Genomic DNA, 27,037 nt, shown 5'->3' on the forward strand with positions numbered 1-27,037 from the left:
CCAAAAAGAAATTGGAGAGAGCATACACCAGCAGCTTGGCAGCACACCTGAAAGCTCTAGAACAAAAAGAAACAAATATATCCAAGAGGAGTACAAGGCAGGAAATAATCGAACTCAGGGCTGAAATCAACCAAGTAGAAACAAAAAGAACTATACTGTTGGGAGCTATTAAGACAACACTATTGTCCTGATCTCTGAATTGGGCCTCTTCCCCCCCACCCCCCGAGAAGAAAAGAGGGTCAAAAGCGGGCCACCGACACACTGCTCTGAGAACAACCACAGATTGTTCCAGCCCCAAGTCAGCGCTGGATGTCCTGACCTCAAGATGTACCCTGATACCGCCAAGATCCTGCTTCCCCTTGTAGTCACCAAAAGAAAAATTTCTGCTGCCCCATCCCTCCTGCTGAGAAGTACTTCCTCTTTTTCCAATGCTCCATCCCTCCTGCTGAGGTGCATTTCCGATGCCCCATTCCTCCTGCTGAGAAGTACTTCCTCTTTTGCTTGTGCATTTAAACCTTGAGCCTTGCTAATACAGTGGGACCTTGATGCTACTCAGACTGCTTCCCTGTGTCGTTCATTGCACAAGGTTCTCGTCTATCTCTACCCCCCATTTGGTTCTTAGGAGAAGGTCCCCTTGAGACCCTGGAATAACTGAACCTGCTGGATGGATCACTATACAAAGAATCAACCAAACCAGGAGCTGGTTTTTTGAGAAAATCAACACGATAGATAAACCCTTAGTGAGACTAACTAGAGGGCACAGGAACAGTATCATAATTAAGAAAAGTAGAAATGAAATGGAAGACATAACAACAGAATTTGAGGAAATCCAAAGCATCATCAGAATCTACTACAAAAGCCTATACTTAACAAAACTGGAAGCCTGGATGAAATGGACAATTTTCTAGACAGATACCAGGTACCAAAGTTAAATCAGGATGATATTAACAGTTTAAGCAGTCCCATATCCCCTAAAGAAATAGAAATAGTCATTAATAGTCTCCCAACCAAAAATGCCTAGGACCAGATGGGTTTAGTGCAGAGTTCTACCAGACCTTCAAAGAAGATTTAATTCCAGTTCTGCACAAACTATTCCACAAAATAGAAGTAGAAGGAACTCTACCCAACTCATTCTATGAAGTCACAATTACTCTGATACCTAAACCACATAAAGACCCAACAAAGAAAGAGAACTTCAGACCAATTTCCCTTATGAATATTGATGCAAAAATACTCAATAAAATGCTCACAAACTTAATCCAAGAACACATCAAGAAAATTATCCATCATGGTCAAGTAGGCTTCATCCCAGGGATGCAGGGATGGTTCAACATATGTAAATCCATCAACATAATGCACTATATTATCAAAGTTAAAAACACACACACACACACACACACACACATTTTTATCTCATTAGATACTGAGAATGTATTCGAAAAGATCCAAAGTCTTGGAAAGATCAGAAATTCAAGGACCATACCTAAATATAGTAAAAACAATATTCAGCAAACCAGTAGCCAACTTCAAACTAAATGGAGAGAAACTTGAAGCAATCTCACTAAAATCAGGGACAAGACAAGGCTGCCCACTCTCTCCTTCCCTATTCAATATAGTACTTGAAGACCTAGCCAGAGCAATTAGACAACAAAAGGAGATTAAAGGGGTACAAATTGGAAAGGAATAAATCAAAATATTACTATTTGCAGATGATAGGATAGTATACATAAGTGAGCCAAAAATTACAACAGAGATCTCCTAAACTTGATAAAGAACTTCAGTGAAGTAACTGGATATAAAGTTAACTCAAACAAATCAGTGGCCTTTCTCTTCATAAAGGGTAAACAGGCTGAGAAAGAAATTAGGGAAACAACACCCTTCACAATAGTCACATATAATATAAAAGACCTTGGTGTGACTCTAACTAAGGAAGTGAAAGATTTATATGATAAGAGCCTCAAGTCTCTGAAGAAAGAATTCAAAAAAGATCTCAGAAGATGGAAAGATCTCCCATGCTCATAGATTGGCAGGATTAATATAGTAAAAATGGCCATCTTGTCAAAAGCAATCTACAGATTCAATGCAATCCCCATCAAAATTCCAAATCAAATCTTCACAAAGTTAGAAATGACAATTTGCAAATTCATCTGGTATAACAAAAAACCTAGGATAGCAAAAACTATTCTCAACAATAAAAGAACTTCTTCTGGTGGAATCACCATCCCTGACCTTAAGCTGTGCTACAGAGCAATTGTGATAAAAACTGCATGGTACTGGTACAATGACAGACAGGTATATCAATAGAATAGAATTGAAGACTCAGAAATAAAAGCACACACATCCATGGACACTTAATATTTGACCAAGGAGCTAAAACCATCCTGTGGAAAAAAGACAGCATTTTCAACAAATGCTGCTGGTATAACTGGCAGTCAGCATGTAGAAGAATGTGAATTGATGTATTCTTATCTCCTTGTACTAAGCTCAAGTCTAAGTGGATCAAGGAACTCCACCTAAAACCAGAGACACTGAAACTTGTAGAGGATAAAGTGGTGATTTATCCTTAACAGATAAATTCTTATCTGTTAAAAATTCCTTAACAGAATAGCAATGGCTTGTGCTATTAAGATCAAGAATTGACAAATGGGAGCTGATAAAATTGCAAAGCTTTTGTAAGGCAAAGGACACTGTCATTAAGAAAAAAAAGGCAACCAATAGATTGGGAAAAGAGGGCTAAATCAAAAAGAGGGCTAATATTCTATAGGTACAAAGAACTCAAGAAGCTGGACTCCAGAGAACCAAATCACCCTATTAAAACATGGGGTACAGAACTGAACAAAGAATTTTCAACTGAGGAATACAAGATGGATAAGAAGCACTTGAAAAATGGTCAACATCCTTAGTCATCAGGTAAATTCAAATCAAAACAACCCTGAATTTCCACCTCACACCAATCAGAATGGCTTAAGTTCAAAAATTGAGGTGACAGCAGATGCTGGCAAGAATGTGGAAGAAGAGGAACACTCCTCCATTGCTGGTGGAATTGCAAGCTGTTACAACTACAGTTTGGGGGTTCCTCAGAAAATTGGACATAGTATTACCTGATGACCCAGCTATACCACTCCTGGGAATATACCCTGCAGATGCTCTAACATGTAATAAGGATACATGCTCCACTAGCAGCCTTATTTATAATATTCAGAAGTTGGAAAGAACCCAGATGTCTCTCAACAGAGGAATGGATACAGGAGTACTATGTACCTTTTAAAACAATTAATTTATGAAATTCATAGGCAAATGGATGGATCTGGAGGCTATCATCCTGAGTGAGGTAACCTAATCACAAAAGAACACACTTGATATGCACTCACTGATAAGTGGATATTAGCCCAGAAGCTCAGAATACCCAAAATACAATTTAAAAACTGCATGAAACCCAAGAAGAAGGAAGACCAAAGTGTGGATACTTTGAGCCTTCTTAGAAGGGGGAATAAAATACCCATGAAAGGAGTTACAGAGACAGAATGTGGAGCAGAGACTGAAGGAATGACCATCTAGAGACCGCCCCATCTGGGGATCCATCCCATATACAACCACCAAACCCAGACACTATTGTGGATGCCTACAGGTGCTTGCTGATAGGAGCTTGATATAGCTGTCTCCTGAGAGGCTCTGCCAGTGCCTGACAAATACAGAAATGGATGCTCACAACCATCCATTTGATAGAGCACAGGGTCCCCAATGAAGGAGCTAGAGAAAGTTCCCAAGGAGTTGAAGGGGTTTATAACTCCATAGGAGGAACAACAATATGAACTAACCAGTATGTCCAGAGATCCCTGGGATGCAAACACCAACCAAAGAAAACACATGGTGGGACTCACGGTTCTATCTGCATATGTAGCAGAGGATGGCCTAGTAGGTCATCAATGGGAGGAGAGGCCCTTGGTCCTGTGAAGGTTCTGTGCCTCAGTATAGGGGTGAGGGAATGGGAGGATTTCAGAAGGGAAACCAGGAAAGGGGATAACATTTGAAATGTAAATAAAGACAATATCTTTTATTTTATTTTATTTTATTTTTTGAACACAAATTATATTTAATTATTTTCAGCTAAAAATAGAAACAAAAAATGTTAAAAGGGGGAAGGCAAGAGAAAGTTTGGGGAGATAATCATTGTGCCCCTTTTAATGGGTAAATTATAATTTATTATTATTTATGTCTTACTATCTCTTTTTCTTTTTTTTTAAAGACAGATTCTTAAAAAAATAAAATAAACTATACTTTCTGCTTAGAATTCTGATGATATAAACAACGCATCTCAGAGAACTTATTAATGGCATCAGTCACAAAAACTAAACAGGTGTAGGTTTTGAGCAAGAGATAATTCAATACCCTGGGGTTAGCATACCAGGGAGTAGTTTTCTCTTGATGTGAATTAAGCTATGTTACCCCAGAAGATCTGTAAAGTACAAATACTTCAGAATGTTCTCTTACTTGAAAGAAGGGTGGATACACATGGAATTAGTTCAGATAAGGAAGCACAGCAGTATGATAGGATTTTAATCAAAACTGACTAGAGTCCTTATGAGGAGATAAAAAGAGACACTGACAGACAGATGGCCATATGATGCCAGAGGCAGAGATGGGAATCAAAAATCAACTAGGTGTAGCAGTCCAGCGGACGTGGCGTGGGAAATACAAAGGGCAGACCCAAGGAAACATTCTTTGTTTTAGGCTGGGTTCTGTTGCTTTTTTTCAGTTGGATTGAGTTGCAAAGTAAGCTCAGTAGGTGGTCAGCTCAAGGTTCCGGCAGGAAGATGCAATGCAGTGAGGCCAGGTACCTGGCTTCAGCCATCTGAGACTTTTTTAGCCCTCTCAAGGCTGGGGGAAGGGCACAACACAGCAAGTGCTTAGTCAATATTCTATTGCTCTAAAGACACACCACAACCACAGCAACTTTTTTAAAGGAAAGCATTTAATTGGAGCTTGCTTACAATTTCAGAGGTTTAGTCCATTATCATCATGGTGGGAAGCATGGCAGCTTGCAGGCAGACAAGGTGCTGGAGAACTAACTTGAGTACATTAGGATTTGCAGGCAGCAGGAAGAAGACCCTGGGCCTGCCTGGCTTTGGCTTTTGAATCTTTAAACCCCACCACCAGTGACACTCTTCTCCAAGAAGGCTACACTTAATCCAATAAGGGTACACATCTTAATCCCTCTCAAGTAGTGATATTTCCCATTACCAAGCATTCAAATATATGAGCCTGAAAAAATGGAATCTAGAACAGCCAATAGAACTGTATTCCCTAAAGTCTCCAGATACCTCTGGGTCATCTGTGTCCTGTACAAAATCAATCAGGCTGCTGTGGTGTGAGAGAGTAAACAAATGGCTGTTGTCGGTATCAGGTAATGGAAGGCATGGCCTGCTGGGGTTTAAAGGATGCACAGAATCAACTACGAAGCATGATTGTGCAAGGAGGAGCTAACATCTTCCAAGGGTTTTGCATTATGTGGAAAGAGGGTGTGGCGGTTTTGATGAGAATGGGAGCATAGGCTTCTATGCTCAAATGCTTGGTCCTTACTTGGCCTACACCAGATCCAATCTCTCTCTCTCTCTCTCTCTCTCTCTCTCTCTCTCTCTCTCTCTCTCTCTCTCTCTCTCTCTCTCCCTCTCTCTCTCTCTCTCTTTGTCTTTGTCTCTTCTGTCCCTCTAGTCTCTGTCCCTCTCTTTGTCTCTGTCTCTGTGTCTCTGTCTCTGTCTTTGTCTCTCTCTGTCTCTCTCTGTGTCTTTGTCTCTCTCTGTGTCTCTCTGTCTGTCTCTGTCTGTCTCTGTCTTTCTCTGTATCTGTCTCTCTCTCTTTCTGCTGCCATGATGGTAATGAACTAACCCTCTGAAACTGTAAGCAAGTTCCCAATTAAAAGTTTTCTTCTATAAGAGTTGCCTTGGTCATGGTGTCTTGTCACAGCAATAGAAGAGTAACTAAGACAGAGGGAGAAAATTCACCATTTGATAATAGAAATTTTTAAGCCAATGTGTAGGTTAATCACTTACACATTAAGCCACTTATTCATTAATCAATAGGGATTGGAATAAAAAAGTAGTGGATCATAAATGGCCCATGAGCTCCCAAACAAAACAAAACAATAAAACAATAACAGAAACAAAAAAACAAAACCCAACTCACTTGCCCAGAGTCACTAATAATCCAAGAACTATGAATCTATATCTCTTCAAGATAAGATTGCACATTTACAGATCTAAAGAGCAGGGACTATCTGTTGGTATCAGGACCTCCCGAAACTCATGATATCACATAGGTGCTACCCGAACACCTGTTGCCAAGGAAACAGCAACTATATTCCCAGAATCCACCTGGTTCATCTCCCACCTTTACCTGTGACTATGTCAGCATCCATATATAAAGAAACTGTCTCCCCACCCCCTCTCTCCCTTCTCTTTCCACCACCACTTTGCCCCTCTCTCTCGAAATAAACCTCACGTGGAACTGTTTGGCCTGGTGTAGTCCTTCTGAAGCTGTGCAACGATTAAGATGATCATAACATTGGTGCCAAAGATTTCGGTAATCTCTATGCAGGGGAGCTGTGGGGTCCAGGCAGCCATCACTACCTGACATGAAGGTGAACCAGGTGAACCTGCCATTGCTGCAGGAGAACCACGAGGATGGCCGACACCACCTGCAGCAACTGCTACAACATGTGGACTCCATCAGCTGGCACCTACCGTCATCCACCACGTGGATTTCCACTGCTGCTGCAGACCATCGCCATCGACACTGTTGCCATCTTGTGAGACACATACTTCTACTACGTGAGTTGTGCCACCGAGACCTACCATGTGCTTCTGGGCACACCAACCAACCACACTGTTCCACGCTTCCTGCTACCTGACTGCAGAAGCCTGCAAACACACAGGCATATTAATTGGTAAGGAGTTTCTCCAGTTGGTGGAAGTGATCCTATATGCCCAGATAGGACAGCCTCTTTTGGGTTAAGGTGTTGGCTTTCAATGCCCCAGTTCTTATGACTGGTCTCCTGGCTGACCGACAAGTTAGGACATAGGCCTTTGGGTGACTCCTTTCTTGAAAGCAGTCCATAAATCCCTTGAGCTCTTGCAGCCAGCCCAAAATTCCTGGTACCAGGTTGAATTGCTTCTGGCAATTTCTGGGAAAATTGCAGCTGTAGCCTCTAGTTATTCATGTGATGATCTGAATTTCTAGTTTGGCCTTATACTAACCCGCTGATGAGCTCTTCTTAGGATGCTGGCACAAAAAGTTCAGTGACAACTTCCCTGCCCTACCCCTGTCACCCAATTGTCTTCAAACATACCTCCAGGCACCCCACTGGGATGTCTCCTGGAAAATCTCAAATCTCTGAAATTAACGCCCAATTCGAGACCCTCAAAACTGATACACCTCTGCAATAAAGTCTGGACAGCTAAAGAAGGTGGTCTTTGCCTGTTCCTCCAAGAAAAATGCTGTTTCTACATCAACCAATCTGGGATAGTGAGAAATAAAATTCAGGAGCTACAGTCAGACATAAAGAATTTCAAGGAACGTGAGACACTCAGTTCTGGGATTTTTGAAAACTCTATATGGAAGTGGATAACTCTCTTTTGTAACGCCTTTTCTAGTCATCCTGGCGTTATTATTTGCTCCCTGCCTCATTAATCTTGTTTCTACATTCTTTCAACGACAAATAAAAAAAAAAATCTAACCAAACTATTAATCAGTTCCTGTTACAGGACTACCAGTCACTGTCCACAGAAGATCCGCTGTCCACAGAGAAATCTGATGCGAACATTTACCAAGTGGATCCCGATGGTGAAAGTCAGCTGCACACCAAAATTGATGACACCCCTAGACAGCAGGAAGTAGCTTAAGAGACACAATGCCCTCATTCCTTTTTCACCATCAGCTTGCCCCTCTTCTTTTTTCTATCTCTTTATAATAACAAGAAGGGAGGTATATTGGTATCAGGACCTCCGAAACCTGTGATATCACATAGGCATGACCTGCACACCAATTGCCAAGTTAACAAACACCATATTCCCAGAATCCACCTGGCTCACCTCCCAAGTTTATCTGTGACTACATCAGCATCCATATATAAAGGCACCCCTGATCTTTCTCCCTTTCTCTTTCTCTTCTCCCTTCTCTTTCCACTGCCACCTTGCCCCCCACCCTACCCCAATAAACCTCACGTGGACCTATTTGACCTGGTGTGATCCTTCTGAAGCCACGTGACGATCAAGATCATAACACCAAACAATAGTGTCCACAGGAGGAAAAACAATGCTGCTTTTACTCATGGTTGAGGTAAATTTGCACAGAAGCATCTAAGGATAGTGGAGCAGTACACAACAAAGTTGAAATATTGGAGCTTCAGTCCATCTGGCTCATGCCTGGGTCTCCACCTCATCACAACTGGAAGAACCCTCCTTAGCCCTGTCTGTGTAGAAGGACACATGCACTGGCTATAATAGCCAAAATTTTCAAACTTGTAAATGCCCATCAACATGAATTGCATAAATGAACTGGATAAACAAGGGTTCTATATTTATGTGAACTATTATAAGCACCAGGAAAAATCTAGTTATACTTTCAAATATTCCTATGGTTAAATCTGGAAAACAGAAGGAATCAAAAATCACTACCTTTCAATACGTTGGCTGTACTTATTTTCCTTAAAGTTTGAAAAAAGTGCAATACAATGTGTGCCACCTGGATAACTATGAATGGAGTGCAATGTAAATTTGTAGACCAAGATTGTTTGAACCTGTTTCTTGTTTCTTAACTCAGTTGTAGGATTCCCAAGTGTGAACTTCGTAAGTAACATTCTGTTGCAGTGTTCAAAGGCTGGACTGGTCTAGAAAGGTGTGTATACCAACAGTATAAATTATCCAGGAAGGAGGGGTGGACATTTCAGTATAGTGTGAAGGAAGGAGCATGCCAACTGGAGCAGACCACAGGCTTAGATCATTTCTATAGAGTTTTATTTAAAAAAAAAAATCGGATACCACACGAGTAAAAATGCAATGTTTTGATAGAACTGGGTGGGGCACCCTGATGAGAATTTCTTCCTGGAAAATCATGAATAATATCCGCAGCCTTATAAGGGTTCAGTGACAAAGTAGTATTCTATCAAATTCACTCTGAGTAACCAATAAGTTAATTGTGCTTACTTATAAGAGCTGGGGGAGACAGGAGGGGGAGAGGGAGACCCTGGGGGAGGAGGAGGAGAAATTGCAGTTGGGATGTGATATATGAGAGGATATATATATATATATATATATATATATATATATATATATATATATAACTAATTATAAGATAATAGGCAAAGGGCTGCTTTTAGGAGTATGGAGGACCCCAGAGAGCTGGCACTGGAAAGTCTTTGTCTGGCCAAAAAGATGGCTTCTTCTAAGCTGCATAGATGTTCATACCCATTGCTGGGATGCTACACATTCTGCATATCTATTCTATTTATTAGTCCATATATTTTTCCACTGGAGTAAGAAAAAAAAAAAGCTTTTCCAGTCATGAGCTGGGTCAACAGTTTAAAGTATTCACTTAAAACTGAAGGAAGCTGATAGGGCAGGACAGGCTCCAGGAGTTCTCTGGCAGTGTAACAGCCTAACCAGCTCAGAATGGGAAATTCACAACTACCCACTACTGTCTGTCAAATGAGCACAGAAACTTCTCCTGAAAGATGAATGAAATTAATCTAAAAGCAAGGTTGATCCAGCAGGCTGCTTGCAAAATTCAATATCCTGCAGGAAAAATAATCATTTTTATTCCTCTTATATAGTCAGAATTTTACTTTCTATTTTATTATTTTTATTTCACCTCCCCTGATTTCCAACCTACTTATCTGCAAACATCACACACTAACACATGCATGCATGTGTGCACTTACACATACACATACATGCATACACACACATGCATACGACAAATCATAAGCATTGAGTTTTGAGGGGAAATTGTGAATATGCAGTGGCCTCATTTACAGACTAAATAATGACTTTCTGTCAAGCAAGCCCACGGTCTTCTGTTTTCCCGATGACCACTGCAAGTACTGCCTCAGGTCCAGTCAGTATGTGCATACAAAGTCAGCCATTTGTAGCAGTTTGTAGTTTCCTCGGTGAGGCAAGTGACTCTGTAACTTGCTGTGTTTGTACATTTGGTATCTGTTGAGGAAACGCTATCACTCCTGTCCTCCAAAGTAACTTTTCATAAATCTTGCAGATTCAATTTTAAACACTTGCTTTTCTGTGTGAAGTTTCCTTAACTCTTTATATCATGAAATCCACCAATAGGGAATTAAGTTTCCAAAGTGTTATAGGAGGTATTTTTTCTATGTTTATTATTAGGCTATTGTTTAGTGTATATTAAATCTATACTCATTTTTCATGGTAAAAAGTTAGTGTATGAAATACTTTAAAAATAAATCAATTTCAATAGAAATATTTAAAACTCACAGCTCATCTGGACAAGGCAAAATAGTTTGTGAATTAGTGATTACAAATAGATTCAAAACTGTGTTGTCCAAAATGAACACCAGGGGATGCCAAATCATAAGGATGCTAAAATAAGCCTGTATATAGGAAACCCTTGTTTCAATGGAAATACCAATGAGAATAAGAGTCAGCATTTCTTGATTATGTTTTCCATTCTAAGCATTTTTTCTTAGCCAATTTTCTTATATAAGCTCATTTTTCCTCACAATATCTTTAAAATGAGATGTTATTACCTCTATTTTGTAGATAGGATATGTCAGATGATAAAAATGTTTATGTTGCTTTGCTTCAATTTGTGGTTAACATTGCATCTAACCTTATTCCACACACTGTCCTAGGGTCTGATATGGATTAGCTCAGCTACAATTTGCAATAACCGCATGATTCATGTTGTATTGCACCCTTTGTTCTCAATGCCTTGATTGAAACCTAGGGAGATTCTTGAATTTCCTCCAAGCACATGTAAGGCATAATTGGTTCAAACAACATCTATCTGGAGCTGAAGCTTCAGTTTTACTCAGTTGAATAAACAATGACAGATGCACAATAAAATCATTCAACTTATCTTACCCTGCTCTTTCTCATTGGACCCAAGTACACACCTCAAATACTCATGACGTATGCCATTTCTCCGTCTAGTATTAAGTTAGGGTTTCAGAGGCAGCATACGAAGCAGCATGTGGCTACAAAGGCTTGACATTCATTTCATTTATTTATTTTATGGCTCATGTGTTTACATTTATATGTACATTATGGAAACAAGAGAATGAGTCCATAGGACTAACTCACCACCACAGACGACACTCATGCCGGGTGCTCATTTCACCACATGCTATGCTAGAGAGGCTCCAACAAAGGAAGATACGCTACAAAGACAATGGCTTTGTGGGATTCTCAGCCACTCTTGAAATGAAATGGTTAACATTTAACTGAATTGGATCAAGAAAGCATCCTATAGAAGAAGGAGGGAGGAAAAAGAGGAGGAAGGAGAGAGGGGGAAGAGGGGAAAGAAAAGAAGGAGGGGAAATAAGGAGAGATTATAGGCCATTGGTAATAATTGTGGCTTTAATTTCTTGATTTTTCACAAAAACTTATGTGTGGTTCACTCAAAGAAACTTGCATTAAAAAATGTGGGGGATTAGAAATGCCATGAACAAAATTTAAAGTTATGAAAATTTAAACATGATAGTAGTCCTTCCTTAGAATATATTCCTTCCTTAGTATATATTTTATCCACTTAGCTAGTTTGAGGCACAACGCTTTGAGCATGTTAAACAGTGTGATACCATAACCCTGGCCTTCAGAATGTTTATTTTGCTAGTAAGTGACCTAGAAAGAGTCAGTAGACAGGTATGTTTTCCAGTGAGTAAGATAAACACAGAACACCACACTGCCCTTCCTAGATTGCTCTGGTTTTTGTGCTCTGGGCTCTGGGATGAACTCCCCCTCCAGACCAGTATTTCCACTTTCCTTTGGCAGAGCCGAGCCATCCTGCACTAGTTAAAAGCTTGTTCGTGCTGCTTGTGCTGTGAATAAGATCCCAGAGGTTTCAGAAAGTTATAAGCAGTATGCTGGGTTCCGTAGCTCAAATTTAAGCCATAAAAAATGAATTATGACTTCTAAAAGCACAGTTGTTAGTTTGGGTTTGATTTTCAAGATTTATTTTATTTTTATTTTATGTATATGTGTATATGGGCCACCTGTGTGCGGCAGTGCCCAAGGAAGCCAGAGGAGGCCACTGGATCCCCTAGAGCTGGAGTCACTGGCTGCTGTGAGCTGCCTCAGGAAACCAAACTCCGAGTGTCTGAGCCATCTCTTCATCCCTAGCACAGTTTTTAATGGAGAACAAGGAAGGGGAGCTACTTTTGCACTGTGCTATCTTTCCTGGGTGTCTAGTGTTTCCTAACAGTAGGCTCAGCTCTCAACATCATTTTGACCTTCCATTTGTAGTTGCTGAGAGTTCAAGGTAGACTGCATGGACTTTCCTGTGTGTCCTTCTTCTCATTGGCAAGGAAAGGCCAGCTCTTCAAAACCCCTCGTTGCCATACTGCTGACTCTTGGGCTTGCCCAGTCTCCCTGTCTGGAGTGGTTATCTGTTTTCAAGAATGCCACTACAAAGTACTACTACGTGCCCTAAACAATGGAAAGAAAACTTATTTTTTCATGGATCTGTAGAGCCTGAGATCAAGAGTAGAGGGCTGGTGTCCGCTCAGGTCTCTCTCTCTGAGTCGTGCTCACCCCAACACCCATACCCCACCCCCATTTTCAAATTATCTTTCTTCTCTGAGCACCTCATCTCTCTCTGTCAAGATAGTAGGTCAGACTGAGTTAACATCTTCCCTAATGATGTCATCAGAAATTAACTGTCTCTTTAAAGCAGTGGTTCTCAGCCTTCCTAATGATCCGACTCTATAATATATATATATATATATATATATATATATATATATATATATATGTGTGTGTGTGTGTATATATATATATATATATATATATATATACAGTCAGTCCCTCATGTTGTGGACATCCCAACCATAAAATTATTTGTTGCAACTTCATAACTGTAATTTTGCTACTGTTATGAATCATAAATATCCAATATGCAGAATATTTGATATTAGACACGTGTGAAAAGGCTGTTTTACCCCAAGGGGTAGAACAACAGCCTGGTTGAGAAATATTGCCTTAAAGACTTCATGCGTAAATGTGGTCACATTCTGGGACAGTAACAGTTAGGGTATTGATTTGGAAGGGCACAAATCCATCCAGTGATGATGGGTCATTGTTATAATGTGAATATTTTGCTAGTTAATGTTTTGTTTCCTTCCTAATTAATGTGTGGGCTGGCAGAAATAGGCAGTAACATTTACTCATGATCTAGATCTCTTACTTCACAGTCCATGAGAGATCCGGGGGGGGGGGGTCTGGTTGGTTGATATTGTTGTTCTTCCTATGGGGTTGCAAACCCCTTCAGCTCCTTCAGTCCTTTCTCTAGCTCCTCCATTGGGGACCCCATGCTCAGTCCAATGGTTGGCTGCTAGCATCTGCCTCTCTATTTGTCAGGCTCTGACAGAGCTTCTCAGGAGACAGCTATATCAGGCTCTTGTCAGCAAAAACTTCCTGGCATCCACAATATTGTTTGCATTTGGTGACTGTATATGGGATGGATCCCCAGGTGGGGCAGTCTCCGGATGGCCTTCCCTTGAATCTCTGCTGCATTTATTGTCTCCATATTTGCTCTTGTGAATATTTTGTTTCCCCTTCCAAGAAGGACCAAAGCACCCACATTTTGATCTTCTTTCTTCTTGAGCTTCATGTGGTCTGTGAACTGTATTGTCGGTTTCCCAAGCTTTTGGGCTAATATCCACTTATCGGTGAGTACATACAAGGTATGTTGTTTTGTGAATGAGTTACCTCACTCAGGATGATATTTTTCAAGTTCCAGACATTTGCCTAAGAATTACATGAGTTCATTGTTTTTAATAGCTGAGTTGTAGTACTTCATTGTCTAAATGGATCACATTTTTGTATCCATTCCTCTGTTGAAGGATATCTGGGTTCTTTCCTGCTCTGGCTATTATAAATGAGGCTGCTATGAATAGTAGAGCATGTGTCCTTGTTGGAGCATCTTTTGGGTATATGCCCAGGAGTGGTATAGCTGGGTCCTCAGGTAAAATTATGTCCAATTTTCTAAGGAACTGACAGACTGATTTTCAGAGTGGTTGTACCAGCTTGCAATCCCACCAACAATACAGGAGTGTTCCTCTTTGGTATTAGGTCTTCTTTGAAGATCTAGTAGAATTCTGTACTAAACCCATCTGGTCCTATGCTATTTTTGGTTGGAGACTTTTAATGACTGATTCTATTTCTTTAGGGGTTATGGGACTATTTAGGTGGTTTATCTAATCCTGATTTAACTTTGGTACCTGGTATCTGTCTAGAAAATTGTCCATTTCATGTAGGTTTTCCAATTTTGTTGAGTATAGGCTTTTGTAGTAGGATCTGATGTTTTTTTTTTTAATTAATCTGTTTCTGTTTTTATGTCTCCCTTTTCATTTCTGATTTTATTAATTTGGATACTGTCTTTGTGACCTCTGGTTAGTCTGGCTAAGGGTTTATATATCTTGATTTTCTTAAAGAACCAGCTTCTGGTTTTGTTGATTCTTTGTTTAGTTATTTTTGTTCCTACTTGTTTGATTTCAGCCCTGAGTTTGATTATTTTCTGCTTTCTACTCCTCTTAGGTGCATTTGCTTCTTTTGTCAGAGAGCTTTCAGATGTGCTGTCAAGCTGCTAGTGTAAGCTCTCTCCAGTTTCTTTTTGGAGACACTAGAAGTATGGCTTTTCCTCTTAGCACTGCTTTCATCGTGTCCCATAAGTTTTTAAATGATGTGCCTTCATTTTCACTAAATTCTAAAAAGTCTTAAATTTCATTCTTTATGCTTTCCTGACCAAGTTATCATTGAGTAGAGCATTGTTCAACTTCCATGTGCATGTGAGATTTCCATTGTTTTTGTTGGTATTTAAGGCCAGACTTAGTCCGTGGTGATCTGATGGGATGCATGTGATTGTTTCAATATTCTTGTATGTGGTGAGGCCTGTTTTGTGACCAAGTATATGGTCAATTTTGGAGAAGGTATATTGAGGTGGTGAGAAAAAGGTATATTCTTTTGTTTTAGGATGAAATGTTCTATAGATATCTGTTAAATCCATTTGGTTCATAACTTGTGTTAGTTTAACTGTATCTCTGTTTAGTTTCTGTGTCTATGATCTGCCCATTGCTGAGAGTGGGGTGTTGAAATATCCCACTATTATTGTGTGAGGTGCAATGTGTGCTTTGAGCTTTAGTAAAGTTTTTTGTTTTGTTTTGTTTTGTTTTTATGAATGTGTGTATCCTTGCATTTGGAGCATAGATGGTCAGAATTGAGCATTCATCTTGGTAGATTTTTCCGTTGATGAGTATAAAGTGTATTCCTTATCCTTTTTTGATAACTTTTGGTTGAAAGTTGCTTTTATTCTATATTAGAATGGCCACTCCAGTTTGTTTCTTGGTACCATTTGCTTGGAAATTTTTTTCCAATCTTTTACTCTGAGGTAGTGTCTGTCTTTGTCTGTGAGGTGCATTTCCTATATGCAGCAAAATGCTGGTTCCTGTTTACATATCCAGTCTGTTAGTCTCTGTCTTTTTATTGGGAAATGTGCCCACTGATATTAAGAGATATTAAGGAAAAGTGATTGTGGCTTCCTGTTATTTTTGTTGTTAGAGGTGGAAATGTGTTTGTGCAGCTATCTTCTCTTGGGTTTATTGAAAGATGATTATTTTCTTGCTTTTTCTAGGGTTTAGTTTCCCTCCTTGTGTTGGAGTTTTCCATCTATTATCCTTTGTAGAGCTGGATTTGTGGAAGTACATTATGTAAATTTGTTTTTTTCATGGAATATCTTGTTTTCTGCATCTATGGTAATTGAGAGTTTTCCTGGGTAGAGTAGCTTGAGCTGGCATTTTTGTTCTCTTAGGGTCTGTATGACATCTGCTCAGGATCTTCTGGCTTTCATAGTCTTTGTGAGAAGTCTGGTGTAATTTCTGTTAGGTCTGCCTTTATGTTACTTGACCTTTTCCCCTTACCACTTTTAACATTCTGTCTTTGTTTTGTGCATTTGGTACTTTAGATTATTATGTGAGGGAAGGAAATTCTTTTCTGGTCCAGTCTATTTGAAGTTCTGTAGGTTTCTTGTATGTTTACCGGCATCTCTTTGTTTGGGATAGGAAAGGTTTCTTATATAATTTTGTTGAAGATATTGACTGGCCCTTTAAGTTGAGAATCTTCACTCTCTTCTATACTTACTATACTTAGGTTTGGTTTTCTCGGTGTGTCCTGGATTTCCTTGATGTTTTCGGTTAGGAGTTTTTTGCCTTTTGCATTTGTTTTTGACTGTTGTGTCCATGTTTTCCATGGTATTTTCTGCACCTGAGATTCTCTTTTCTATCTCTTGTATTCTGCTGGTGATGCTTGCATCTATGACTCCTGATCTCTTTCTTATGTTTTCTCATTTTTTGATTTCTTTATTTTTTCTATTTCCACTTTTAGATTCTGGATGATTTTGTTCATTTCCTTCCCCAGTTTGGTTGTGTTCTTCTGTAATTCTTTAGGGGAGTTATTTATGTCCTCTATTATCATTATGAGAAGTGATTTTAGATCTGAATCTTGCTTTTCTGGTGTGATGGTGTATCCAGGACTTGCTATAGTGGAGAACTGGGTTCAGATGATGCCAAGTAGACTTGGTTTCTGTTGCTTATGTTCTTGCCCTTGACTCTTGCCATCTGGTTATCTTTAGTGCTACCTGCCCTAGCTGTCTCTGACTGGAGCCCTGTCCCTTCTGTAATTCTGGTTGAGTCAGAACTCCTAGGAGTCCAGCTGTCTCTGTGATCCTGTGATCCTGTGATCCTGAGATCCTGAGATCCTGGGTATGTCAGAGCTCCTGAGAGTCAAGTTGCCTCTGAGATACTGAAATTCTGGGGTGATCAAGCTCCTGAGATCCTGTCATCCTATAATCCTGGGCATATTAGAGCACCTGAGAGTTGAGCTTCCTCTGGGTGTTGTGGGACTGTGTTCCAGTTTCTTGTTTTTTTTGTAGTTTGTGTCCCTCACCTTTCCCTGGCCCATCTTTTCATTTTAACGCCACAGAAGCAGTATGTCTACAACAAAATAATCTGGCAGGGATGTTCCTGGGATTCCTCTTGGGATTCTTTGCCCCTCCTGTGTAGCAGGTCTTTGTGTACATTGTAAAGTCCTTGATTCTTTCATAGAGATGCAGCAATATAATGGTGCTTCCACACACCAAGAATCTTATTCTAATGAAAACTTGAACTGGTCAATCAGTATCTTTTCTATCTGAGGGGTAGGCTATCCCTACACACACTGTATGACTCTGCTAAGGGTCCTGTGGGATTGAGACAGTGTTAGCCACGGAGGCAACCATCTTGACAATTTGCTCTTGATGAGTCTTCTCTCCTTTCCTGAGGCATTTTTTTAGGACTCTGTTCCATCATTCAGCTTCACATCTCAAAATAAATTATTTACTCTGTGCAAGATCTGATCTTGGACTCTGCCTTTCTGAGGAAAACAGCTTTAGATTAGACTTGCTTCTGTCGCTGTGTGATGATGTCATCTTGGTGAGGTGTAATTACAAGCAGCGACACTGACCAGCGTTGTAATTAAACTTTGTTTACCGACACTTAAACGGCTTGCTTTTTGGGTTGTATTCCAGATGAAGTCAAATTGGCTAATTGGCAATTTAGTAACTTCTAAGAAATCCAGTCTGTATGATAAAATCCAGATGAAGTCAATTAAAAGAACTACACTGAGAGAAAATGGTATGTAAAAGTCAGTAATCTTCGCATCCCTTTTAAGGTTTCTATACTTGCAAATAATCACTGACAAATTCAAACACTTCTATCAAGTAGAGTTTCTTTTCTCCATGTTGTGAGGTCTCACTGTCGCATAATAGAAGTAACATATAGGAGATAAAACCCCGTCCCGGCGGCTCCGGTACCAGGGTCCAGCCTGTGACAACCCATCCAGGCCCGGATGCTGGATTAACACCTGTGACATCACGTGTGCGCTCCCGCTACATCTGTAGTCACATCTACAGCCACCTTGGCAGAGGAATCTACACTGAGTTCTGAACCTAGGTGGCTACAAGTTCTCAAACCTCATCTGTGACCCTCAACACCCTAATACCTGGGTCACACTTGTGAAACTTAAATTCCTACCCGTTACCCACACTTGTAACGTTTAAAACACATTTATGAAACTTGGTCACACTATCTGTGGCTACAACCTAAAACCATAGAGGCATCCAAGGGGCCTTATTTGTAATAGCTGACTGCTCCAGTGACTACAAGGCATCACAGCGTACTATCACCTACTTTGATTCTCCCAGACTGCCTGTGTAGACGGAGCAATGGCTGAAGTGAGGGGGGTCCAGCGAGTGCTGTTTGGAGACTGGCTATTGGGTGAGGTCAGTAGCGGCCAGTACGAGGGGCTGCAGTGGCTGAACGAGGCTCGCACAGTCTTCCGTGTACCCTGGAAGCATTTCGGTCGTAGGGATCTGGATGAAGCAGATGCACAGATCTTCAAGGCCTGGGCTGTGGCCCGAGGGAGGTGGCCACCTAGTGGAGTTAACCTGCCACCCCCAGAGGCTGAGGCTGCTGAGCGAAGAGAGCGAAGAGGCTGGAAGACCAACTTCCGCTGTGCACTCCACAGCACAGGGCGTTTTATCTTGCGCCAAGACAATTCAGGGGATCCGGTTGATCCGCACAAGGTGTACGAACTTAGCCCGGAGCTTGGGTCTGCTGTGGGCCCAGCAACGGAAAACAGGGAAGAAGTGACCCTCAGCAATGCTCTGCCCACACAGGTTCTGCAGTACAGCCACATACAGGAATCCAAGTCTGGGGCAGACTCCGTCCCACCACAGGCTCCTGGCCAGGAGCAAGAACGCGTTTACGAGGAACCCTATGCAGCATGGCAGGTGGAAGCTGTACCCAGTCCCAGGCCTCAACAGCCAGCTCTCACCGAGCGCAACCTTGGGTTCCTGGATGTGACCATCATGTACAAGGGCCGCACAGTGCTACAGGCAATGGTGTGGCACCCCAGATGCGTGTTCCTGTACAGCCCCATGGCCCCAGCAGTAAGAACTTCAGAGCCCCAGCCGGTGATTTTTCCCAGTCCTGCTGAGCTCCCAGATCAGAAGCAGCTGCACTACACTGAGACGCTTCTACAGCATGTGTCTCCTGGCCTTCAGCTGGAGCTTCGGGGACCATCCCTGTGGGCCCTGCGTATGGGCAAGTGCAAGGTGTACTGGGAGGTAGGCAGCCCTATGGGCACTACCGACCCCTCCACCCCACCCCAGCTGCTGGAGCGCAACTGCCACACCCCCATCTTCGACTTCAGCACTTCCGAGAACTGGAGGAGTTCCGGGCTCGGAGGCGGCAAGGATCACCACACTACACCATCTACCTGGGTTTTGGGCAAGACTTGTCAGCAGGGAGGCCCAAGGAGAAGAGCCTGATCCTGGTGAAGCTGGAGCCATGGGTATGCAAGGCACACCTGGAGGGCGTGCAGCGTGAGGGTGTGTCCTCCCTGGACAGCAGCAGTCTCGGCCTGTGCTTGTCTAGCACCAACAGTCTCTACGAAGACATTGAACACTTCCTCATGGACCTGGGTCAGTGGCCTTGATTCAGAACCCACCTCCCAATAAATAGTTCAAAATCAAAAAAAAAAAAAAAAAAAAAAAAAGAGTAACATATATAAGACACGGTCCCCATGTAGTAGCAAAGGGACTATAGAAACAGTGGTCATCACAGAAGGAAAATATTGTGATTATGTTCATTTTTATATCTGTAAATACACTAATGATCCCAGAAGTTGTTTAAATTTTATTATTATTATTACTATTTGTTATTATTATTATTACTATTGTGTGATGTGTGTATGTGTGTCTGTGTGTGTTTTATCAAGCTCCTGAGATCCTGTCATCCAACCTATGATCCTTGGTGTGTTAGAACACTTGAGAGTTGAGGGAGTCAGGACATTTCAGAGTACCCACAGGCTTTCCCCCCACCCACCCCCGTGGCCCAGTTTCTGAATAATGACTTGGAGGCTTACTTATTTATGAATAAATGCCTCGATCATAAGCTAAGTCTCGTTCCCCGACTAACTCACAACTTATATAACCCATTTGAATTCTTCTATGTCTCCCACAAGGCTAGTTATCTCTCCTTAGTATCTTGCATCTGACTTCATCAGAATCTTCCCACTTCAGACTATCTCCCAGAATTCCAGTCTCCTACCAGAACTTCCACCCTCTACATCCTGCCTTTTGCTAATAGGCCATCAGCTTTTTACTGGGTGATGCTTCCACACAGTGGACAAGAGATTCTCCCTATATTTCAGAATAGAGTCCCTCTGTCCTGAAGCAGGTTGAGCTCATGACACCAGGCTTGTGCTGGAAGGCTCCCTTACCTGCTGAGCCACCTCACTGGCACGTAAGGAAATTGTTTGTTTGTTTGTTTTGTTTTTGTTTTTGTTTTATTTGTTTTTTCGAGACAGGGTTTCTCTGTATAGCCCTGGCTGTCCAGGAACTCACTCTGTAGACCAGGCTGGCCTCGAATTCAGAAATCCACCTGCCTCTGCCTCCCAAGTGCTGGGATTAAAGGCATGCGCCACCACCACCTGGCCACATATGAAATTCTAATCCATATTTGTTCCAGGTATTCGATGGGTTTGTTACTTGGGGCTTGACGTTGAACTATACAAGTATGCCAGGAGAGCTATTTTTGATGAGTATATTTCTGTTTTGTTTTTCTCTGTAAATTCTATACTTAAACAGAACCATGTTTAACATGCCAACTCAAATAGAATATTACCAAAAGCACTTTTAAAACACATTTTTAAAAAATCAATAAATATAAGAAACACAAATTTTAAATCTTCTTTAAAATTTGATGGGGAAAAACCCAAAGTATATAATCAAGTGGATCATACTATATTTCATATAGGTTACATATTTAGAAAAAAATTTAAAATTTTCCTAATCTTAAAACAAAATTTACACACAACAGAGACATGCATGATATAAATTCTAAAAACACACAAAATAAGAAAATAAAAATAGCCAGGCAGTGGTGGTGCATGCTTTTAATCCCAGCACTTAGGGGGCAGAGGCAGGCAGATCTCTAAGTTCGAGGCCAGCCTGGTCTACAAAGTGAGTTGCAGGACAGCCAGGGCTACACAGAGAAACCCTGTCTCAAAAAACCAAAAAACCAAAAAAAAAACCAAAAACAAAAAACCAAACCCAAAAAACCAAAACCAAAACCAAAACAAAACAAAACAACCCCCCCAAAAAAAAACCTCTTTACTTGTATAGTGTAGAAGAATTTACTTTTTTTTTATGTGTGTATATAAATTTTTGTAAATTTTAAATAATTTAATTGGGACTCTAGTTGATACCAAATTTGCATGTAATGTGTACCACTGGGTCAATCATTACTATAATTGATAACTTTATAGACATTTCTGTCTTAATTCTATTTTCTGTTGCCAATAGCACAGCAATACAGACTAGGTATAAGGGATAAGGAAAAGACATCTAATGTTGAGGTTTAGTCATTTGCTTGTATTATAATACTAAATACTGACACACACACCCCCAAGGCCTGGATGCTACCCCCTGCACCCCAAGACTAAAGAGTTCCTAGTACACATGTGATGCTAAGTAACCTTGTCTCGCATGTTATCCCTGATTGATGAATAAAGATGCCTACCACTAATAGCTGAGCAGAACAGAGATAGGCATTCTTGGGTTCCTGGGCTTGGGGTCATAGGAGACTATGAGGTGGGTACTATGAGGGAGAGAGAAGGTGGAAAGAAGGAAGACTCCATAGGTTAGGTCAGTCATAAAAATATGACCATGAGGGATAGCCAATTGAAATTAACAGCAGCCTAGATAGAGTGTAACAAATTATAAAATGGGGTTAATGATGGGGAAATAGATTCTAATAGCATAGAGGGTAGATATCTGCCCAGCTATAATGCTAATTAAGATATAATATAATAATAAAGTTGCATGGATTTTATCTGAAAATTGAATGATTAAAGATAGGGTAGAAACTGTGTTTGAGATGGAACAATTTCTACAGCAGTTTAATTCCGCTGTACCTGTAGATCAGTCTCAGCAGCCTTTACCAGCAGTTTCTTCCTGCAGTAGATGGGAACTCATACAAAGACACATAGCTGGACAATGTACAGAGACAGACCTTGGAACAGTCAGTGCTAAATTGGATGTCTCCATTAAACTCCTCCCCTTAGTGCTCTAGGAATTCTGCAGAAGAAGAAGGGAAAAGAGTCTCAGAATGGGGGGGGGGGTGGATGATGCCAGGGAACAGTGTCCTCCAGATACACCAGGGAAGATGAGCCTTCAGCCATCACTATTTCTCTATGCTCTTTGGTTCTGTACCCATTGAATTCCTACTGTGTAGGTGGTATAAAGCACCTACATACTTGAACTTTGGGGGCTGGAGAAATGGATCAATGGTTAAGAGCCCTGGCTCTTCCAGAGGACCCGGATTCAATTCCCAGCACCCACATGGCAGCTCACAACTGTCTGTAACTTTTCAATTCCAGGGGATCCAACACTCTCATACCAGTGCACATGAAATAGATTGTCTTTGAAGTACCTGACTGTGCAGAGTTTCAGTAGAACTCTATAGATCCTTGGGGGTCTGCTTATTTTGCCTCCATCTTCATTTTTTTCCTCTTTCTGTTTTTTCGTTTTTTTTCCCAAGTGCGAAGTTACAGGCAGTTTCCACCATTGCGCAACTCAGGCAGTGTGTTCTATTAATCAATCTTGAAGTGCCAAATCTCACACTTTGATCTCTGCTGTAATACTGAGTCCATCCCATAAAAATATTTCTGCGACTGCAGTTTTTCAGTTCTCAAACCTGTATTTGACTCATTTTAAACAGAGGTTTCTAGTTCCTACTGAGATGTCCTCCTTTGTTTCTTCCTTTTCCAACTCTCACTCTCTGCTTTCTGCAATTGTAAAGGTGGAGAAGCAATCCAAGTGCTACCGGGATTTTAGCAACTCTGCCATCTTGCTTGCACCTCTGGCAAAGCACCAGTGGTTAACCCAAGTGGGCTTCTTCTCCACTTTGATTGGCCTGGTTTTGCTCTTTGCCCCTTTCAGGCAGCTGTCTATTGTTTTGATGCAGTCAGTGGTGGCTGGAATGTGCTATAGGGATGCTATAGGGATGCTGCATCCCCTCATGCCGAGCCTTCTATGCTCTGTGCATCTGTCAAATGTTCAGACTAGTTTAATAAAAACAGATTTTACATAAAGGATTTAAAACTATTATGCAGGGATCTGGAGTTTTACTACAAAAAAGACTTTATCTCCAAACCCAAATGCAGCACCTGGAGGGTTTAGTACATAGACCTATGACAGTGCTAGGAGGCTGAGGTAGAAGGATGGCAAGTTCAAGGCAGCCTGAACTACCTAGTGAGTTGGAGACCCATATAGCAAGACTCTGTCTAAAAACCAAAACCCAAACCGGAGCATACAGAGAACTATCAAGCTGAGTTAAAACCCACTCAGAGGCCTATTAAGTCACTCACGTTACTACTCAGTTCTGTTCCTAGAAGCTTGTCTAATGACTCCTATTATGCGAATTCACAAATCTTTAGTATTTCATCTGTATAGGAGATATCGATAGGAATAATGTTCTTAAAGGGCTCTCAGCAAATATATAAGTGATGCTTGATGCTGCTTCTTAACAACATGGCCATTGCATAAAACAGGTGTGAGGTGTCCCTAGAGGAACCTAATTCTTTCTAGTGACCATAAGAGTTCAAATCCCACCTTTTTATTTTTATCAATATTGTTAGGCCAACCCTGAGCTAAATGCCAAGTAACAGAAGACAAGAACAATTTGATCCATCATTAAACAACAATGCTTCTTTATTTCACCAAACAGCCTCCACAGCCATGTGATAGATATTTAATAAATAATCACCAGGGAGCCAATATGAGGATTCCGGCTGCCTCCTGTGCTCACAGGAAACTTTACAGTGGCGCGCGTGTGTGTGTGTGTGTGTGTGTGTGTGTGTGTGTGTGTGTGTGTGTGTGGTGTTTAGGTCACAGATTTTGTCCTTGAAAACTGAATGGTTCCAACAAGGTGCTAATGATATGACTCCAGAAGCTGTTTGAGTAGACTCCAGCTTCTGGCCTCCTGGAACTAATTGGTGTTGCCAGGCCCTTCCTGCAGAGCCAGCTGTCTTTCTTTTTAATGGTCAGAGGAGATAAACAGAGGCTCAATGGGAGATCTATTTCTGGGTATAGAAAGGGCCTCTGTGCTGCCTGTTGAGGGAGGAAATCACCCAACCTCCCTTACGGGATGTCTGGACTGTTTCTCTCTCTCTCTCTCTCTCTCTCTCTTTCTCTCTCTCTCTCATTGCCAGCAAGGACTTTTTATTTAGCATCCATTTATTTAGCTTTGTAAAGCACCACAGAAATGTAGATCTTTCAGTCCCTGTGTCAAGTAGAAATATCCATGTAGGCACTAACATACAGGAAGTAGAATTTTTAAAGTTCGTTCTTTAGGGGGAAATCGAAGATATAGTCTAGAGGAAAGGCACTCTAAGAGGGTAGCCTGTGCCTGACATAACAAAGACAACTAAACAGGGCAACATGGACAGCCTGGGCAAAATGAAAGGCCCTAGCATAGGATGGAAAGGGCCTTGGGTAAGTCCTGGAGAAACCCATTATTAATTTGGGGTCACAATTACAACACAGAAATCGAAATAAAAACTGTTTCTAGCACTAGGAAAAGAAACGTCTTGCTCAAATCCCTGTTTATTTAAACAGAATTGCCTATGTTACTTTGAAAAAAACTTACATGGTTTTCTGTGGTGGTCGTCATCTGTTGCAATGACAAGGGGTGAGAGCTACATTTATCTATGGGTATGGCAAAAATGTAAAGTATGTTAAGGGATTATGTTGGTTTAAGAAAGTGGTGGCTATAGGTTTCCTACTGCAAAACAAAACAAAACAAAGCAAAATAAAAACAAGCAAACAAAACAAAACAAAATAAAACAAAAAACTGCAACCAGTTTAAATGGTTAAAGCTCAGTCCCAATGGATACTTCTACAAAATAATTCCTGTACTTAAGGTTCAGGGAACACTGTGGAAGAGGGGAATGAATGATTGTAAAAGGCAGAGGATAAAAGAGTTTGCTGTGAGACTGGGTCTCTCTCTCTCTCTCTCTCTCTCTCTCTCTCTCTGGATTTTCAAGACAGGGTTTCTCTGTATAACAGAGCCCTGGCTGTCCTGGACTCGATCTGTAGATGAGTCTGGCTTTGCTTTCACAGAGATCTACCTGCCTCTGCCTCCCAAGTGCTGGAATTAAACGCATGTGCCACCAACCTGAGACTGGGCCTCTTAATAATGTCAAAAGACATACCCATGAAGTCTCACCAATATGACTGCCTTAACACGAGATTAACAAGGACAACAATACACATGCCAAAGTGGATGGATGTCAGGGGATGGGGGAACTCTACAGTATATAAAGAACTATATGCAATTAAAAAATGCTGAAATCTAGGGAAGAATACAGCAATTGATCATCTAATACAAATGCCCAGCCCTGACAACATATACAAGTAACATTGTAGATATTGATCAGATTATATTTAGGAATATATATGTATATACATACACATTTGTGCATGTAACAACAACTAATGAAGAGGCCATGAATTTGAAGAAGAGTGGAGAGGGGTATATGGAAGAATTTGAAGCAAGGAAAGGGAAGGGAGAAATGATAGAATTATAGTATAATCTCAAAAAAAAAAAAGAAAAATGTGTATGTGCCTTTTGTCTGCATGTATATGTACATACCATGCCTGGTGCCTGTGGAAGCTAGAAAAAGTCACTGTATTTCATGAAACTGGAGTTAAAGATCGTTGTGAGCCACCATGTGGGTGCTGGGATTCAAATTTGAGTTTTCTGGAATTGCAGCTAGTGACCTTCACTGCTGAGCCATCTCTCCAGACCCCTAAACTGCTTTCATAAGAACTAGAGTCATTTATATAAGGTAGAGTCACCTTCACAAATAGGAGAGTATTTTGAGTCTAATGCAATGCATGTAGTAATAGGCTCCATGCAGTTGATTCAAATTTTAATGTAAAATGTAACTGGATTTGGACTGCAACAGGCTGTCACAGTTCTTAGAAGCAAGAGTGCTTCTATATGTAATTGGATATACATCCTCAAAATAGAGTATTCTGGGAAAGAGAGAATATTGAGGAAAATTTTCATCATGAACAACTGGGTTTCTCTGAGGTTTTGCTCTGGCCTTTCTTAGGTCCTTTAGTGTTAATGAGAATGACTGAACACCATGCCAGTTTTCCATGGTATTTTATACAGGAAATACCAGACAGTCTTCTGGAGTTCTTCCAAAAGTGAACTGTAGGTTAGTGTGCATCAGAGGTTGCTTTAGTCACCGAGGAATCACATAGCCACATTTTGAACTTGTAGTTCCTCCCTGGGATTCTACCAACATGCTACAGATGAAGATTCTAGAACAGAGGTTAGTCACCTTTGCCCTTGTATGTAACACTAGAAAGCAAAGTACATATTTGGTAGATGAAATGTCTTTGTTTTTTCTATCATGTCCAAGTCTCTTTCATTAATCCTGTCTTTAAGTACCTTACCTCCATATACAGTCAAACTCTGATGTAACATAGGATTTCAGTCAATAACAAGACACACTCCTTGAGATTGGATCATGCATCCAGTGATCCCACCAGTATCATTTTGAAGATGCTACCAGTCAATCAAATGGTTTGGAGCTGTGCTGACAGAAGCCAGGAGAGGCATGGGGGCAGACTCTTCTCTGAATTATCAGATGGAGCCCACCCTGTGGAACATTGACTTTGTATC

General features: G+C 40.9%; 1 pseudogene; it reads left to right on the forward strand.

Annotated features, from left to right (window-relative positions):
* Nucleotides 1–18,064: 18,064 nt before the first annotated feature.
* On the forward strand, nt 18,065–19,792 carry LOC110303754 (interferon regulatory factor 7 pseudogene; annotated as a pseudogene).
* The last annotated feature ends 7,245 nt before the right edge of the window (nt 19,793–27,037 follow it).

The sequence above is a fragment of the Mus caroli genome, unplaced genomic scaffold (assembly GCF_978045245.1).
Source record: "Mus caroli unplaced genomic scaffold, Mus_caroli_1 scaffold_9, whole genome shotgun sequence".
Classification (NCBI taxonomy): domain Eukaryota; kingdom Metazoa; phylum Chordata; class Mammalia; order Rodentia; family Muridae; genus Mus; species Mus caroli.